This window comes from Neoarius graeffei, chromosome 2 (assembly GCF_027579695.1).
Source record: "Neoarius graeffei isolate fNeoGra1 chromosome 2, fNeoGra1.pri, whole genome shotgun sequence".
Taxonomy (NCBI): Eukaryota; Metazoa; Chordata; class Actinopteri; order Siluriformes; family Ariidae; genus Neoarius; species Neoarius graeffei.
This window is the reverse complement of record NC_083570.1, coordinates 81,608,542-81,626,124: the sequence shown is the minus strand read 5'-3', so window position 1 is coordinate 81,626,124 and position 17,583 is coordinate 81,608,542.

The window sequence follows — 17,583 nt, the reverse complement described above, 5'->3', positions numbered from 1 at the left end:
GTATTGGCGTTGCTGTGTGCACGCTAATCGTTTTAAAAACATTAATCTGATGATCTGCTGATACGGTCTAATGTAAACCCCACCTAAGAGTAACCATTTTTCATTTTATATTTTATTTAGCCAACAAACAGATGTACACATTCACCTTATGAATGAATTTATTTTATTTTCGAAAATGTATTAAAAAATGTATGTAACTATTTGTACATACAAAAGAAGGAAAACGAGAAAGTGAAAAAAAGAATAAATGAAATAACATAAAGAGCTAAGACATTACAATACACCGCACATTGTTCGAAAAAGGAGTGGGAAGAAGTACAATACTTTTTAATTTCCTACCCCTTTTTAACTACCCCGAAATCCAAACTACATTGATACTCCTATAAAAATATATACCATATATACACTTCATGAATATCTATATAAATATATAATTACAAAAATAAATATATACTACATACCATATATATACACTTCATAATTATCTATATAAATATTTAATTACAAAATTAAATATATACTACATTCATATACACTTCATAAATATCTACATAAATATATAATTACAAAAATATATATATACACTATATACCATATATACGGGCGGCACGGTGGTGTAGTGGTTAGCGCTGTCGCCTCACAGCAAGAAGGTCCGGGTTCGAGCCCCGTGGCCGGCGAGGGCCTTTCTGTGTGGAGTTTGCATGTTCTCCCCGTGTCCGTGTGGGTTTCCTCCGGGTGCTCCGGTTTCCCCCACAGTCCAAAGACATGCAGGTTAGGTTAACTGGTGACTCTAAATTGACCGTAGGTGTGAATGTGAGTGTGAATGGTTGTCTGTGTCTATGTGTCAGCCCTGTGATGACCTGGCAACTTGTCCAGGGTGTACCCCGCCTTTCGCCCGTAGTCAGCTGGGATAGGCTCCAGCTTGCCTGCGACCCTGTAGAACAGGATAAAGCTGCTTTCCTTTGCAGCTGCTGGTAGCTCCCGATGATTTTTGTTGATGGTGGCAAGCAGAGTTGTTTTTCGTTGAAGAAGCCTGTTAGCCAAAGACAGAGAAGTGAAGAAATTGTCCATAGTTACAGTCGTTCCCTGGTCCATAAATGGTTCCATCAATTTCAAAACAACATTCTCTGACAGCCTCTCTCCCGTCGGACGAGTGGTATCTTTTCCCAAGTAAGGGATGGCATTACACATGTATTTTGTGTCCAGATCTGCTGCAATCCAAAACTTGATTCCAAACTTGTCAGGCTTGGATGCAATGTACTGCAGAAAGGGACAACAAACCTTTGAAGGAAATAACTGCTCATCCACGGTAACATGTTGCCCTGGACTGTAGGACAACACACAATTCTGAACAAACTGCTGCCAGACATCTGAAATTGGTGCAAATTTGTCCGTTTGTATGCACTCCTTGCGGGTGTCCTTGTTATTGAAGCGAAGGTACTGCTTTATTTCAAGAAAGCGGTTATGGCTTTGATATCTGGGTTGCCCAATCTATTGGCCCACATGAGTCGCATGGCACCAATGAAGCCCTTGGCAGCCCTTCGAAAAAGGATTGCGAGGAATGCCATCAGCTTGAAGACACTCATCTGCCAGCTGGGATTTGTTCTACGGCCCTCCTGGACTGTGCAATCTCTGATGGTCAACAACTTGCTGATATCCAACAAACACAGGAAGCTAGGGTTAGGGTTAGGTGTGAATGTTGTGGGTGAGAAACAACCATAAATAGGGAATGCCTGGCACGCAGACCCAGACTTCACAATGTCACAACCAAGGCAACCAAGAAGGATCAGTGCTCAGGAGGCTTTAGCAATTCTACAGAGCATGTCAGACTGTGAATCTGATGGTGGAGATGTGGACCTCGCATTTCAGAATGAAAACGTTCTTTACACAACAGTGGGAGGCAGTTAGTGGTATGTTTGAATTATTCACACATTTGGGGGGGATTTCATTGCAGACTAAAGTCTGCACTTTGGGCCTTCTAGTGTTGCAGCCACCCCCACGTCTCGACTGCTTGTTCAAAGAGGGTGAGGAATGCTTCTGGATCGTCCTGCGGGCCCATCTTCGTGAGGGTGCTGGCTGCGGTGATGGTCGATGCCCCTGCTGATGTGAGCAGATGCCGGAATGCCTGGTGATCTTCCTGCTGTGCCAGCATCAAGGCTTCAAAGCATTGTTCTTGCTCCTTTCGGAAGGCAATCAGCGCTTAATGCTGATTCTGCTGGGCGGTAGCAAAGGCAAGGATGAGCTCTTCAAATGGGGAGGACTCCATGGGGTGGTTCCCTTCTGTGCTTCTGGGTTTCAGCACCACTGTAATGAATCCTGATGTGGGTGGAGCACAGAAGCACGGCAGGTGAGAGTTAGTGTTCATACAGACACTTTATTTTACTTATTTTCCTTAGCTTTTCATCTTTTCTCACTCACACAATCTAACACGCCACACACATGTGTTCTGGTCGGGAGAGACTCTTCTCTGCTCTCCCCCTCCTTTTATGCTACATCCCTGCAACACACACACACACATACACATTAATTGACACCAGGTGTAATGACTTTGCCACTTGGCCATGCCCCCGTTGCCATACATGAACTGTACCAACTCTCCCCATCTGGCCATTTTGAAAAATAAAAATCCTTAAGGGTGTCAGAGTGCAGGCACTTACACTCACAGGCTCAGGGGAGACTGTGGGGGCTTCGCAAATAGCATGCTGAGCCAAATCAAGGAGCAGGAATCATAGTCAGGAAACGAGTAGGGGTCAGTCAATCAGCGAACGATGCAATGAAGGGAAAACAATGAAATAAGGTCGAGACTAAATGTAAACACTGGTCATACACGGAAGGTCAGGTGGAAATCAAAACAGCTTGGTAAAGTTAGTCACGGGATACTAAACAATACTTCATGAGGTTGGGAAATGAGAGCTGAGCTTATATAGGTGAGATGGTAATTGCTGGATGAAAGACAGGTGGTGTGACAGAGGGTGTCAGGTGACAGAGGGTGCTGTGACCCTTGGGGCTTGTAGTCCAGAGCGGCCATGTTTGGAAGCTGCTCCGAACTCCTGTTTGCAATGCCATTACTGACAGAACCCCACCCCGACGAGCTCCCTCTGGGAGCAGCTATCTTTCTTGTTTGCCCCCTCGTTCTAGGTGTGGGTTTGTTAGGGTGTTGGCTGTGGAACTCTTTTGTAAAGAGGGGATCCAATATGTCTCTGGAGTTCACCCAGCTTTAGTCCTCTGGGCCATAGCCTTCCCAATCTACCAGGTATTCCAGCTGACCCTGTCTCTGGCAGGAGTTTAAGATCTTATTTACCTGGTAGCTGGGTTTGCCCTTGATGTCAGGGGAGGGGGGCTCTTGGGTGGGTGTATCCATTGCTAGGGGACCTTGTATGGCTGGTTTTAGGCAGGAGACATGGAAGGTAGGTACCATTCTGCTGTGAGGTGGGAGTTCTAGTCTATACCCAGATAGCAAGCTGACATTGAAACGATGTAGAATCAACATTGCATTGTCGACGTTAAACCATTGAACCAACGTCAGATTTCGATGTTGATTTAACATCAGTTTGCACCCTCCGCTAACATTGAAACGATGTTGATTTATTAACTATGGACACACGTAACTTCAATTGTATTTCAATTCGCGTCGATATTGAAACAACATTGAAATTTCGACATAACTAAAAATCAATGCGCTTTCAATGTTATTTCAATTGCTAGCCTACCAGAAATATCTGGCTCATATATCCTGCTTTATCTACAGCCAGGATCTCCATTTTAATTGCCTAAAATAGTAAATATGAAACACATGCCTTTTTTTTAAGAAAACAAGATTTTTATTTTAAGTTCATTTAATTATGTCTTTCGGCGCGAGCGACACCTCCAGTTCTGTCTGGCGCATATCGTAGCCATTTCTGCACAGCCTGGGTGAAGACCAGATCATTCATGCCAGGCTGTTGAGTGAGGGCATCTGAAACACACACAAAACATAGTTTTCAGTTACACATTGTACTACTGCTGCTAATAATAGGCTGCTACCAAAAAAAAAAAAATAGGCTATATATTTTGTGGAATACTATTATTTAAATGTCATTGTGGCAGCGGGGGCGTGGTCAAGCGCCGGTCTGTGACAGGAGGGCGGAGTCGGGGAAGATAAGTGGCAGAATCGCTACACCTGAGGGTAATTAACCTGTGTTTTGTGTGTGTTTTCCCCAGTAAACCGCGCCCTATTTAAGGAGGGAGAGTGAGAGCGGAGGGGAGCTTCCGGAGAGGAGACTACAGTGTGTGTGTGCGCGCATGCCTCTGAGTGTTGGTTGAATTGTCTTTCTGAAAAGTACGGCAATAAAGCCTTGTATTCACCCTGATCTCTGTCCTGCCGTCCTCTGTGCTCCACCCACACGTTACTCTCGCTACAGTCATCTATCCTCATAAAGGTCAAACACGCTCGGGGAGGGGGAAAGATAACAAAAAGTAGGCAAGTAAAACTCGAGAAGAAAAATGAATAACTAGCAAGCAAGCCTCAACTCATCTTCCCGTCGCCTTTCCGTCTCGCTCTCTGATTGGTGGAGAATATGTGAACGTTTGCGCTGATTGAATGATTAGTTAATTCTGCCCAGAGATTTAGGTCAGACACACTCTGGGGTCGCAAGGTGAAGGCTCAGCAGTCACCATCGATGCCACATATGCATTTCAAAATTTCTTTGAAGAGAATTTACATCTGGGAACGTCAAATGGTAAGCACACCTTTATTATATAGGCTATATGATACTGTCTTGTACCAGTTTAACGTCGCTTTTTTAGCCTCACACCTATGTTAAGACCAAGGTAAGCAGAACGCTAGGCCCAGCTGCAGCAGAGGGGTCATCAGGTGACATTTTCTGGTTATGTGAACTTTCGGGGAACCTAAATTATTTTTGGTGTGGGAACTGTCCAAGTTACCTAACAAAACCTTACTTTTAACGTTAGTTTCGATGTTCGCTTGCATAAGAAAAATATAGAGGGAATCGACCGGGTCGTCTACGTTGTATTCAGGCACTACTGCCACACCACAGTTAGCTTAGCCTACCTATACGAAAGTGTAACAAATCAACTGGCCTGTTGTATGCGTATAGACCTAATTGGATAGACTATCTCTGGTTATTCTGCGGACAAATTTTGTTTATTTAGAGATTTTTTTTGTAGACCAAGTTAGTGCCATGTTCCGGGTGTTCCATGTTGGATGGTGAACATGTCAACTTGTGTCATTTGCCTAATTTCACAGAATGTTTATAAGGCTCTGGAGGTCTAAGTGTAGGCTATTTATCTTATGTTAACCTGATGATTATGTGCGGTTAGCTGCTACCATTTGTAGGCTTTCGGCAATAGGTGGCGTGACGCGATGCGTGCCAGTCTTTTATGTAAGTTAATTGATTTCTTAGCTGTGGTCGTGGTTCGAACACCAGTTAAATTTTTAATCTCTATTGCCATTGCTTTTTAACATTGCATGTTTTAAGTTAATGTGGATAATGCCGCATCGAGGGCCGTGTAGGTATCAGACAAGAACTTTTGTTGGTTTTGGAATTATCTTTAGGGTCATTCCATGTCAATTCAACCAGGGCCCACGCACTTAGGTCTCAAAAAAATTTGAAAAAAAATGTGTACCTATGGTACCCCGGAGACACTCTGTACATTTTTGTTTTGTTAAGATCAATCCTTTTCAAGTTACAGACAGTTTTACGGAGGGAGGAGGGTGTCGATTTTGTTCGTCCTCTTTTTTTTTTTTTTTTGGCCAAGTTCACAAGCCCATAGCTCAAGAACTAAACCATGGAGGTTAAAATATTGTATGCTGGTACATAAATAAGAATAGTATGTAGCTGAATTGTCACATTTGGTCTGGATGATCCTGCATGGGGGCGGCACGGTGGTGTAGTGGTTAGCGCTGTCGCCTCACAGCAAGAAGGTCCTGGGTTCGAGCCCCGGGGCCGGCGAGGGCCTTTCTGTGTGGAGTTTGCATGTTCTCCCCGTGTCCGCGTGGGTTTCCTCCGGGTGCTCCGGTTTCCCCCACAGTCCAAAGACATGCAGGTTAGGTTAACTGGTGACTCTAAATTGACTGTAGGTGTGAATGTGAGTGTGAATGGTTGTCTGTGTGTATGTGTCAGCCCTGTGATGACCTGGCGACTTGTCCAGGGTGTACCCCGCCTTTCGCCCATAGTCAGCTGGGATAGGCTCCAGCTTGCCTGCGACCCTGTAGAAGGATAAAGCGGCTAGAGATAATGAGATGAGATCCTGCATGGTCACATCTGTCCCTCAAAGTTGATCAAAATTTTATTGGCATTTTTGTCTGGGCTCTGTTGAGACCTTCAGAAGGCATATTTTCACTCAACATAAGCTCTTGATTTTTTTTCCCTTATCGACACACTCCTCCCTCCATAAAACTGTCTGTAACTTGGAAAGGATTGATCTTAACATAACAAAAATTTACAAAGTGTCTCCTGGGTACCATAGGTACACTTGGTATTTTTTTTTCAGATTTTTTTGAGACCTAAGTGCGTGGGCACTGGTTGAATTTACGTGGAATGACCCTTTAATTATGTTTCATTACGTGCGTCTTGACGATGACAAATTCACTACAACCCACCCATTTAGACCTCCAGAGGAATTAGCATGCCACTGCAGTTAACATGCTCAGCATCCAACATGGGACAACTGTAACGTTACAGTCTGGTGAAACGTTATCTGAAGGGTAACGTGAGTGTGTGTCTAACAACCTGCAGATGCTCCGTAGCCTTCATCCACCAAGTCCAATTAAACCCCTTTTATGCTTGTCGTACGCTTGCTCGTCATCCGTCAAAAGTTGATTCGGCAACACTTGACGCGTCACATGTAAAGTGAAGCGGCAGACGCGTAAGTGAAGCGGCACTCCATTTACTTTACATGGGACGCGTCAAGTGTTGCCAAATTGTATTTTGGGATTGCTCCAGTAAAACTAATCAACTTTTGCTGCATAACGAACAAACGGCAACAATTAAACGGAAAGTATCACAAAGCATCAAATATACTACAGATGCTTTCCAAAAAATTAGAGTATCATGGAAAAGTTTATTTATTTCTATAATTTCGTTTAAAAAATTAAACTTGTATAGATTAAGCGTTAGTGATGTAAGTAGGCTAGGCTACAATGCAGAGTGGACATAATATAGACCCATACACCAAGCGGGATTAGTGTGTGTGAGATTGGTGTGTGTTACCATATGACAACCTGACAAAGGCAGAATGGTAGCAGTAATGACTCACCATAAATGCATTTACAGAGTCTTGTATCTCTGAAGGCCCTCTTCTGTCTCCCATCCTCCTTAGGCCTTTTCCCAGCCCAGTTCAGTCCAGAGGCCACTTCATTGGTCAGCAACAATGAAAGGATCCGGTGCACCCTGGACTCCAAATTGTTCCCACCAACAACTGCCAAGCAAGTCACCTGTTATAAAAATACAGTGATTGTGAGTTTCAGATGGCAAGTTATTTTAAAGCTAGTAATGCACAAAAGTGCCTTTTCTTTCCACCTCAATTAAGTCCTGCTGGTAATGCAGATTGTAGCTTCAGATTGTGAGATTGGTTACACAATGTCAGAGTAATTAATGTGGTATTGTTTGAGTGCTGATGGTATGTATGAGGGAGAATGTAGTGCCACATAGACCACATGGCAAAAATACAGGGGACAAAAGTTATCTTATAATATCAGTCATTTTGCTATCTGATCTATTTTGTAGAAAAGACATGCTGTTCTCACACCTACCAACAGCGCTTGGCCAAGGCCTTTCACAAAAAGTACGTTTCATTGGTAGAACCCCCCCCCACCCTAGCCCATGGCAATTTCAAATAGTTCAGTTGATAATTGCTCATCTACATATATGCACAAAGTATTCCAGTAAGCTTGCAAAACAAAAAAAGGTATTGTTTTAATGTAAACAATCTACTGGGGAAGTTTTGTGGGGATACTTATTGAAAATTTTACCCTATTCACCCTCAAGGACTATAAGGTTCATTCATTCAGAATGATTCCTTATGTCTGAAAAGCTTGTCATGTTCTTGCATGTTCAACCACAACAATGACGTAGTTACCAAGGCCTTGCAGGCCTCAGAAGTTTGAAGAACATCCTCTGCGCGCTCAAATGTATCGATGCTTCGGAGGGGCAACTCCAGCACGTCTGCCTGGGCCACCTGTTGTCCCACCCCCCTTACAGGTTGGCAGCACCTGCAAGACTGGCGGAACTCCTGGACTTCCTTCCGAAGTTCCCTCACTTCAGAGGAGAGCTCAGTGACCATCGCCAGCAGCTTCTGCAAGGCCACATCTGTTGATGGTATTCATCACACTTGAGTTCAAGGATTTGTATATGTTTCATGTTGAAATAATAAAATTAAGGCTATGCAAACAACTACAGTGCCCCTCGAAAGTATTCACACCCCTTTCAATGCTTCACCTTCTGTTACATTGCAGCCATCTCCTTGAGTCATTTGTGTTCATTTTTTTTTCTCCTCAATCCACATGAGCAGAATTAGATTATGGCACCCCTCACCTCTTCAAATATATCTTTGACACAAGTCTACATCCTACCACCTTTGTTTAATTAAATTGTTTGGACATGATGACAGATTGGGGAGAAAAACTGAACATATTCTCGGAGACAGCTGCAATGTAACAAAAGGTGACTCATTGGAAGGGGTATGTATACTTTCCAGAGGCATTGTATATGGTCATTTACATCAAGTGGCAATCTACTGATAATATAAAGGCACAAAAGTTGCACTTGCCTTTTAAAGCCTGCCTGGCAGTGTCTCTGGTATCTGTAACAACCATGAAGAGAAAATGAATAATGCACAGTACTGAATATGGGAATTGAATATTACATGAAATATCCTCTGTTACAACAGACCTTCAGGTGAAAACTCTTGGAAGGGATGGACTGCTGGCATCTCTGCATGATGCGTTATGGCTGGGAAGTCCTCTGCGAAAGAAAGCATCGCAGAGGATTGCAGGACCGGGAGATTTGTGGACTGAGGAGAGGAGCTGGAGAGGGGCTCGAGATTGTGGTATATAGGGCTTTTATTTGGTGGGGACTGCAGGGTGGTGGATGCTGTTGCTGTATCAACAAAGAGTTAGGGGAAATGAAGGTAGCCTAATTACAAGCCATTGTACTTAAAGGAGAAGTTTGGTGTGAATCAATCCATAGCCCTGTTGTTAGAGATCACTGAATGCTGTCTGTAGCAAAAAGAATGGAAAAAAATGATGCAACATAGGCCGAGTTATAAACCAATAACTATTGTTAACTGAATGGGGCATAGCGGAATGAAACTGAAAGATGCTATGCTCCATTTACTTAGTGTTAGTTGCCTTGTTCATTATTCGGTCTATATTGTATCAATTTTTTTCGTTCTTTTTCCTATAAACAGCATTCAGTGACCTTCAACAACAGGGCTATGGATTGATTCACACCAAACTTCTCCTTTAAGTTTACACACACACACACAAATCCAGCTCGCCATACCTGGCAGTAAAACTTTTGGTGCAGCTGGATATTGATGTTTGGATGCTTTACTTCCCTGGTCAAATTCATCATTCACATAGTTTGGATTTGGTCTAGAAGTGAAAAAAACAAGCACAACAAAACTCAATATTCAATTTAAAACAGTAGGAACTCTGCCAAGTACCGAAAACATGCATGGTTTTGAATTTGTAAATTTAAAGGAAACCTCTTCAATCTTCCAGAATCCTCCTGTTAGGGTTTTGCTGGGATTCGAACCTGGTTCGTTGGTGTGATAATCCAGCAAACCCCCACTAGGCCACCAGGGGGATGACTCAAATGCAGAGGCGTGAGGCGGAAGTAGAAAAAGAATCAAAAGGTTTATTTAAACTATATACACTATATACAGGGCAAAACAAAAGACAAAAAAAAAAACCAAAGAGTATAATCCAAAAGAAAAGCAAAGTGCAAAAATTCAAAAGCTTAAGAAGATCAAAAAACACAGTACAAAGGAAACTGGAGATAAACATAACAGCACAAAGACTCCGTGACAAGAGGACTGAACTCAGGGGTATAAATAGACAAACTAATTAAGGACACAGGTGAAGATAATTAGGCAATTAACACAAACACAAAACACAGGAACAGTGGCGGCCTCTAGAGGCCAAAATAAACATGACATGAAAAGGAAATAACAGCGGCCTCTAGAGGCCAAAACAGTCCTAGTCCTAACAGGACCCCCCCCTCTAGGAGCGTCTCCTGACGTTCCCAGGGCGATCCGGATGGGCCGAATGGAAGTCCCGACATAGTTCTTTATCAAGGACATCCCGAGCAGGAAACCAGCAGCGCTCCTCAGGACCATAGCCCTCCCAGTCCACCAGATATTGCAACCCGCCGCGGACCCGGCGGGAGTCAAGCAGGCGATTCACAGTGAACACAGTCTGCCCCTGGAAGATGCGGGGGGGTGGGGGGTTCCTAGGGGCAGGGGCATACGTAGACGTCAGTACGGGCCGTAACAGGGAAACATGGAAAGTGGGGTTGATCCTCAGAGTCCGGGGCAACTGGAGCCGGTAGGAGACAGGGTTCACCCTGCGCACCACCTTGAAGGGGCCAATGTAGCGAGGAGCAAGCTTGCGGTTCTCCACCCGCAGTGGAAGGTCCTTAGTGGACAGCCAAACACGCTGCCCAGGGCGGAAAGCGTGTGCAGGTCTTCTATGGCGGTTGGCCTGAGTCTGGTTGGTTCTGGAGGTCTGTATGAGGGTCTTCCTGACCTTGCTCCAGGTCTTGCGACACCGTCTCACATATTGGTTGACCGAGGGCACCCCCGCGTCCTCCTCCTGGTCCGGGAACAGAGGTGGCTGGAACCCGAATTGGCACTGGAATGGCGACAGCTTGGTGGCCGATGACTGCAGGGTGTTGTGGGCGTACTCCGCCCATGGCAGCCAGGTGCTCCACGATGTCGGGTTATCCATAGCCAGGCCTCGCAGGGTGGTTTCCAGGTCCTGGTTGAGCCTCTCCGTCTGACCATTGGACTGTGGGTGAAACCCAGAGGAGAGGCTGGCAGTGGCTCCGATGACCTTGCAGAACCCGTGCCACACTCGGGAGGAGAACTGGGGCCCTCGGTCTGAGACGATGTCCTGTGGAAGACCAAAGACTCGGAAGACATGATTAAACAAAAGTTTCGCAGTTTCAAGAGCAGAGGGGAGTTTGCACAGTGGTATGAAGCGGCAGGCCTTGGAGAATCTGTCAACTAAGACCAAAATGACCGTGTTACCTTGTGACTCAGGGAGACCCGTGATAAAGTCGACTGCCACGTGGGACCAGGGACGCCGGGGAATGGTCAGAGGATGCAGGAGACCCTGGGGACGCTGTCGTGGGTTCTTGGTTCTGGTGCAAACCTCACAGGACAGGACAAATGACCTTACTTCCTTCTCCATGTTAGGCCACCAGAAGCGTCTTTTCAGGAAGTCCAGGGTCCTCCGAGCTCCCGGGTGGGCGGTGAGAGGGGAAGAGTGACCCCACTGGAGAACCTTGGCCCGGGCTTGATGTGGGACGTACAAGAGGCCTGGTGGCCCCGTCCCAGGACCAGGGTCCTGGCGTTGGGCTCGTCGGACAGCCTCCTCAATACCCCAGCGGACAGGGGCCACAATCCGGGACACAGGGATAATAGGCCCGACTTCATTCTCCCTGTTAGTGGCAGAGAACAGTCTGGACAGTGCGTCAGGTTTGGTGTTCTTGGAGCCGGGGCGGTATGAGAGAGTGAAGTCAAACCGACTGAAAAACAGGGCCCACCTAGCCTGTCGAGGGTTCAGTCTCTTGGCTTGCTGGAGGTACTCCAGGTTCTTGTGGTCAGTCCAAACCAGGAATGGATGTTGTGCTCCCTCCAGCCAGTGCCTCCACTCCTCAAGGGCCAGTTTGACCGCTAGCAGTTCTCGATCCCCCACATCGTACCGGGACTCAGCAGGACTCAGGCGGTGGGAGAAGTAAGCGCAGGGGTGCAGCTTTCCTTCCGAACGTTGAGAGAGCACCGCGCCGACACCACTGTCCGAGGCGTCCACCTCCACGATGAATGGTTGGGAGGTGTCCGGGAGAACCAGAATGGGTGCCGTGCAGAAGCGGTCCTTGAGGTCTTTGAACGCCTTTTCTGCCTGAGGAGACCAGCCATAAGATCCACCTGTCCCTTTGGTGAGGTCTGACATGGGTGCTGCCACAGAACTGAAGTTCCTGATGAACTTGCGGTAGAAGTTAGCGAATCCTAAGAACCGCTGAACCTCCTTAACGGACTTGGGAGTAGGCCAATCCCGGACGGCCAGGGTCTTGGCAGGGTCCATTTGGAGTTGGCCTGTCCGTACAATAAATCCCAGAAAGGAGACCTCGGGAACATGAAATTCGCATTTCTGGGCCTTGGCGAACAGATTGTTCTGTAGCAGCCTCTGGAGAACCTGGCGGACATGGTGGCGGTGCTCCTGCGTGGTCTTGGAAAAGATAAGGATGTCGTCGAGGTAGACAAAAACGTATAGGTTAATCATGTCCCTTAAGACGTCGTTGATTAGGGCCTGAAAAACAGCTGGTGCGTTGGTGAGTCCGAAGGGCATCACCTGGTATTCGTAGTGCCCAGACGGGGTGTTAAAGGCAGTCTTCCACTCGTCTCCCTGTCGGATACGGATGAGGTGGTATGCGTTCCGTAGGTCCAACTTGGTGAAGACGGTGGCGCCTTGGAGCAGGTCGAAAGCTGTGGACATCAGCGGAAGGGGATATCGGTTGCGCACAGTGATCTTATTCAGGCCCCTGTAATCAATACATGGTCGGAGCCCCCCATCCTTCTTGCCGACAAAGAAGAAGCCGGCTCCAGCAGGTGAAGTGGAGGGTCGAATAAACCCAGAGACCAGGGCATCTTTGAGGTATTCCTCCATGGCCTTGCGTTCTGGCTGAGAGAGTGAAAACAGTCTGCCACGAGGAGGGGTAGTCCCAGGGAGCAAGTCGATGGCACAGTCGTAGGCCCGGTGCGGAGGAAGAACGGCGGCCCTGCTCTTGCTGAATACCTCCTTGAGATCCCAGTACTCTGTGGGAACTTGAGATAACTCGGTGAGATCAGGGGGCTCGGCAGGAGACACAGGAGAGCTAGAGAGCAGACAAGAGGCATGGCATGCAGGGCCCCATTCCACAACCTGGCTTGTTACCCAGTCTATGCGAGGGTTGTGGCGAGTAAGCCAAGGAAGGCCTAGAATAACTGGGAACTCAGGTGAAGGAATCAGGTGCAGGGATATTTCTTCCTTGTGACCTTGAGACTGGAGGAAAACTGGAGAAGTAACTTGGGTGACTCTTCCATCACCTAACGCTTGGCCATCCAGGGCAGACACAGACAGTGGGACTTCAAGAGGTGCAGTCGGAATATTGATGCTTTGGGCGAAGTGAATATCCATAAAGTTCCCAGCCGCCCCTGAGTCTAACAAAGCTTGACAAGAATGGATAGACTCACCCCAGGAGATGGAGACCGGGATGTAGATTCCTTGGCCAGGGAGTCCGGGAGAGAGGGTAGGCCCCGTCACAACCCTCCCTCGGCTGGACGGGGCGGTCCTTTTCCCAAGAGTTCGGGACATGATGCTCGGAAGTGACCAGGCTTGCCACAGTAGATGCAGCACTTGTCCCTCCTTCTGCGCTCCCTCTCAGATGCGGAGAGGCGAGTACGACCCACTTGCATGGGTTCTGGACAGTCACTGAAGGAGGTAGACGGTCTCCAGGTAGAGGTAGGGAGGCTGGGGGGGCTCAAGGCTTGGTGGCGTTCTCTCATCCTGTTGTCCAGACGAATAGCATGTGAGATGAGGGTTTCAAGGTCACTTGGGCATCCAATAGAGGCCAGACCGTCCTTGATGGGGTCAGACAGACCATGGTGGAAAGCTGACACCAGGGCAGTCTCGTTCCATCCACTTACTGCTGCGAGTGTTCGGAACGAGATGGCGTAATCTGCGACGCTTCCTCCTTGCCGGATGGACATGAGCTTTCGGGCTGCGTCGGTACTGATGTCTGCCTGATCGAAGACCCGAAGCATCTCTTCAGAAAACAGCTGGAAATCAAAGCACTCAGGTCCCTGTCTTTGCCAGATAGCAGTAGCCCAGGCTCGCGCCTTACCAGCTAATAAGGTGATCACAAAGGCAATCTTGCGGCGATCCGTAGTGTAGGTGGTAGGCTGAAGCTCAAAGGTGAGTTGACACTGGGTAAGGAACTCTCGGCACTCACTGTGCTTGCCGTCATACCTCTGTGGTGCAGGAAGGCTGGGTTCGCGAGGTGAAGAAGGCAGCATTGCAGGAGGCACTGGAGCAGGAGTGGGAGCTGGATCAGGAGCAGGAACTGGATCAGGAGCAGGAGATGCAGGCAGAGATGTCAGCTGTGCCAGGGTTTTCCCAATTTGCTGAAGCAGTTCCTCGTGGCGAGTGAGGGCCTCACGTTGGCTGGTGAGCGTACGTCCATGAGCGTCCATGGTCGCTCCGAAGCGTGTCAAAGCTGCCATAATTCCCTGAAGGTTGGCCGGGTAGACAGTTGAAGCAGCCTCTGCTGAGTCGGTCATGACGGAGTCTTTCTGTTAGGGTTTTGCTGGGATTCGAACCTGGTTCGTTGGTGTGATAATCCAGCAAACCCCCACTAGGCCACCAGGGGGATGACTCAAATGCAGAGGCGTGAGGCGGAAGTAGAAAAAGAATCAAAAGGTTTATTTAAACTATATACACTATATACAGGGCAAAACAAAAGACAAAAAAAAAAACCCAAGAGTATAATCCAAAAGAAAAGCAAAGTGCAAAAATTCAAAAGCTTAAGAAGATCAAAAAACACAGTACAAAGGAAACTGGAGATAAACATAACAGCACAAAGACTCCGTGACAAGAGGACTGAACTCAGGGGTATAAATAGACAAACTAATTAAGGACACAGGTGAAGATAATTAGGCAATTAACACAAACACAAAACACAGGAACAGTGGCGGCCTCTAGAGGCCAAAATAAACACGACATGAAAAGGAAATAACAGCGGCCTCTAGAGGCCAAAACAGTCCTAGTCCTAACACCTCCCCATCTGACTCCATGTCTGTTGTATCACAATGCTGCCTCAAGTACCAGTCTATGCTCCTCTGTGCTTCCTCAAATGTCCCTATAACGCAGAATTGTTATCAGATACGAGCAAGTGTTGATAACATTGACATGTTTATCAAATGTAAAATTATTTGACAATACCCACCACGGCTACAGAGGACTTTTATGGGCTGATACATGTGCCACCCACTACTTGGCTCATCCCTCCTATTGACGGCAGCCCGGAGCTTGGTAGTGTCCTTGGGAGGGTAGGGTGGCCAGAAGACTTTGTCACCCTGCACCCATGTATTGGGTACCAGTTCTGTACCCCCATTGGTGAACTGGATAATTGACCACTGGCTCATTGCTGTGATTTAGAGAGGCGGTTTGTAAAGACTAAAAAGGAGGACACAAATAACTGAATTATGAATTTATTATGATTGTTATGAATTTTATTTATTTAATATACTATTTATTGATTCTTTTGATGAACTGATTGTTGAACTGATTGAGTTTTTTATGACTGTTATGAATTTATGAATGAACTGTATAATATACTATTTGATTCTTTTGATGAACTGATTGACAGTTAGGATATTTACTTCATATGAAGTAGGGGAATGGCAATGAAATCGGTTTTATCGGGGTAAAGTATGTATTTTTTTTTTTTAATCAAGTCCAACTTTACCACACTGACACTCTTGCTCAGCCCTGACACTTTATACAGCCCTATTGTCGAGGAAGGAAAGGGATACTGGAAGTAGGAGTCCTTCTTTCTAAAGGTTCGGAAAATTACGAAAGTCTCACAAGCTACCCTGACAATGTTTTCAACAATCCCAATGTCCTCAAGAATTTGTATGCCATTGTCTCCACAGTTGGTTGTTAAGGTGAACTTTTCAGTGACAACCTTACGGTACTGATCCCCATGCTCTAAGTGAGGCACCACTGGACCATCATAGTGATGATGCATGTACTTGTGGCTGTTCTGGTTTGAGTCTGTCTCTGTGGGTATCTCTGAAAGCCTCTTAACGACTTGCTGCAAAGGCAGGTGAGGCTTGTGTAACAGGCTCTTCAAGTGGCCTAAATAGTTTTCATAAGGAAAACATGCAATGTTGTCTAGGGGACCAAAGACCTTGTATTCTGCTGCCAGGTGTGTCAACCCATGGACATTATAAGTGATTTCAGTTTTCCCGTACAGTTGCCCAAAGTGATTGACGAATGAAATAAGCAATTCATTAGCACAGTCTATCATGCTCTCAGCTGTTCCTGGTGACAGAAGGAGGTGCATTGCCACAGAAAACAACAAAAAGTTGTTGTACATCTCTATGGGTATGCTATTGTTAAGAACTACGGGGCCAGCATATAGCATCAAGTACCGCAGTTCAGTTGCCTTCCACCTATCGATCTCTGAGAGGGCCCTGGGCTTGTGACTGAACTCAGTTGGGGTGTAGGGACTCAGTTGGCAGAGTTTATCAGAGATTTCTGTAATCGTGCGGCTACCCAACCTATTTTTCAGTGACTTCCCTTTTATCCAGATATTCAGCAGTTTTCTGGTTACTCCGAGACAACATGAATGCATGTAGTCTGAGGGAAACATTGTTACCATTTTCACCACAGATGCTAGGGGAGACAGTGTTTGATTTAAGTGGTGGTCCTCATCAACCATTGAGTTGAAGTCTTCATCACTTCTCAGTTTCGCATTAACTTCCGGGAAAACCATTTTGCCTTGCCATTCACCCACTTGAACACACTTATCACAGCCAGAGTAACCATTGTGGCCCTTTATGTTTTTGAGAGAGGCTCGGGCAGGGGCATCACACACAAACGAACCAACTTTAATCAGTATCTGCCGTCCATTGTGCCAAATACCTTTCTCTAGGATCTCTTTCAGCTCTGCTATGAATGGCCCCAAATACTCAAACACACTTTTTGGCTTACCAGCACCACAAAAGAGGCCCACAAGAAATGGCGACCTGGTAGGATCCACATTCACTGTGGCAAGAATTGGCCAGAATTGCAGTTTACTACTCTTAAACAGTGGCAGTCCATCCACATTGAACTGCAGCCACAAAGTGTTACCAGAGAAGGTCAAAGCTTTGTCTTGACATCAGCCCTGTGGCTAGCCCACAATGGTGATATTCCCCGCCTTCCATCTCCTGAGTTGGTACTTCAGCTCGCGTCCTAAGAACTGTCCGAGCATCTTTGGGCAATTTTGGGTGAAACACGCGCAAAATGCTCAAAAGTGCAGTCAGAGCCACTAGAGAGACTGAAAATTTTGAAGCCCAATACCTCAAACTAATCAACAAAAACTCAAGGCTGGGTTCCTCCTCATGTTCTGAATCTGAGTCATTATCATTTACAGTGTCCATTGGCTCATGGGTCTCGTTATCGAGTGAATTTGGCTCATTTTCCCAATCCTCACATATGGGTACATCCTCTGTACCTGGGCCAGAATTTTCTGGGGAAAGAGAGAAAAAAGGGAGAGTACAGTGTTAGCAAACAGCATTTCACTCACTTGTGCAGCAAAGCATATGATAACA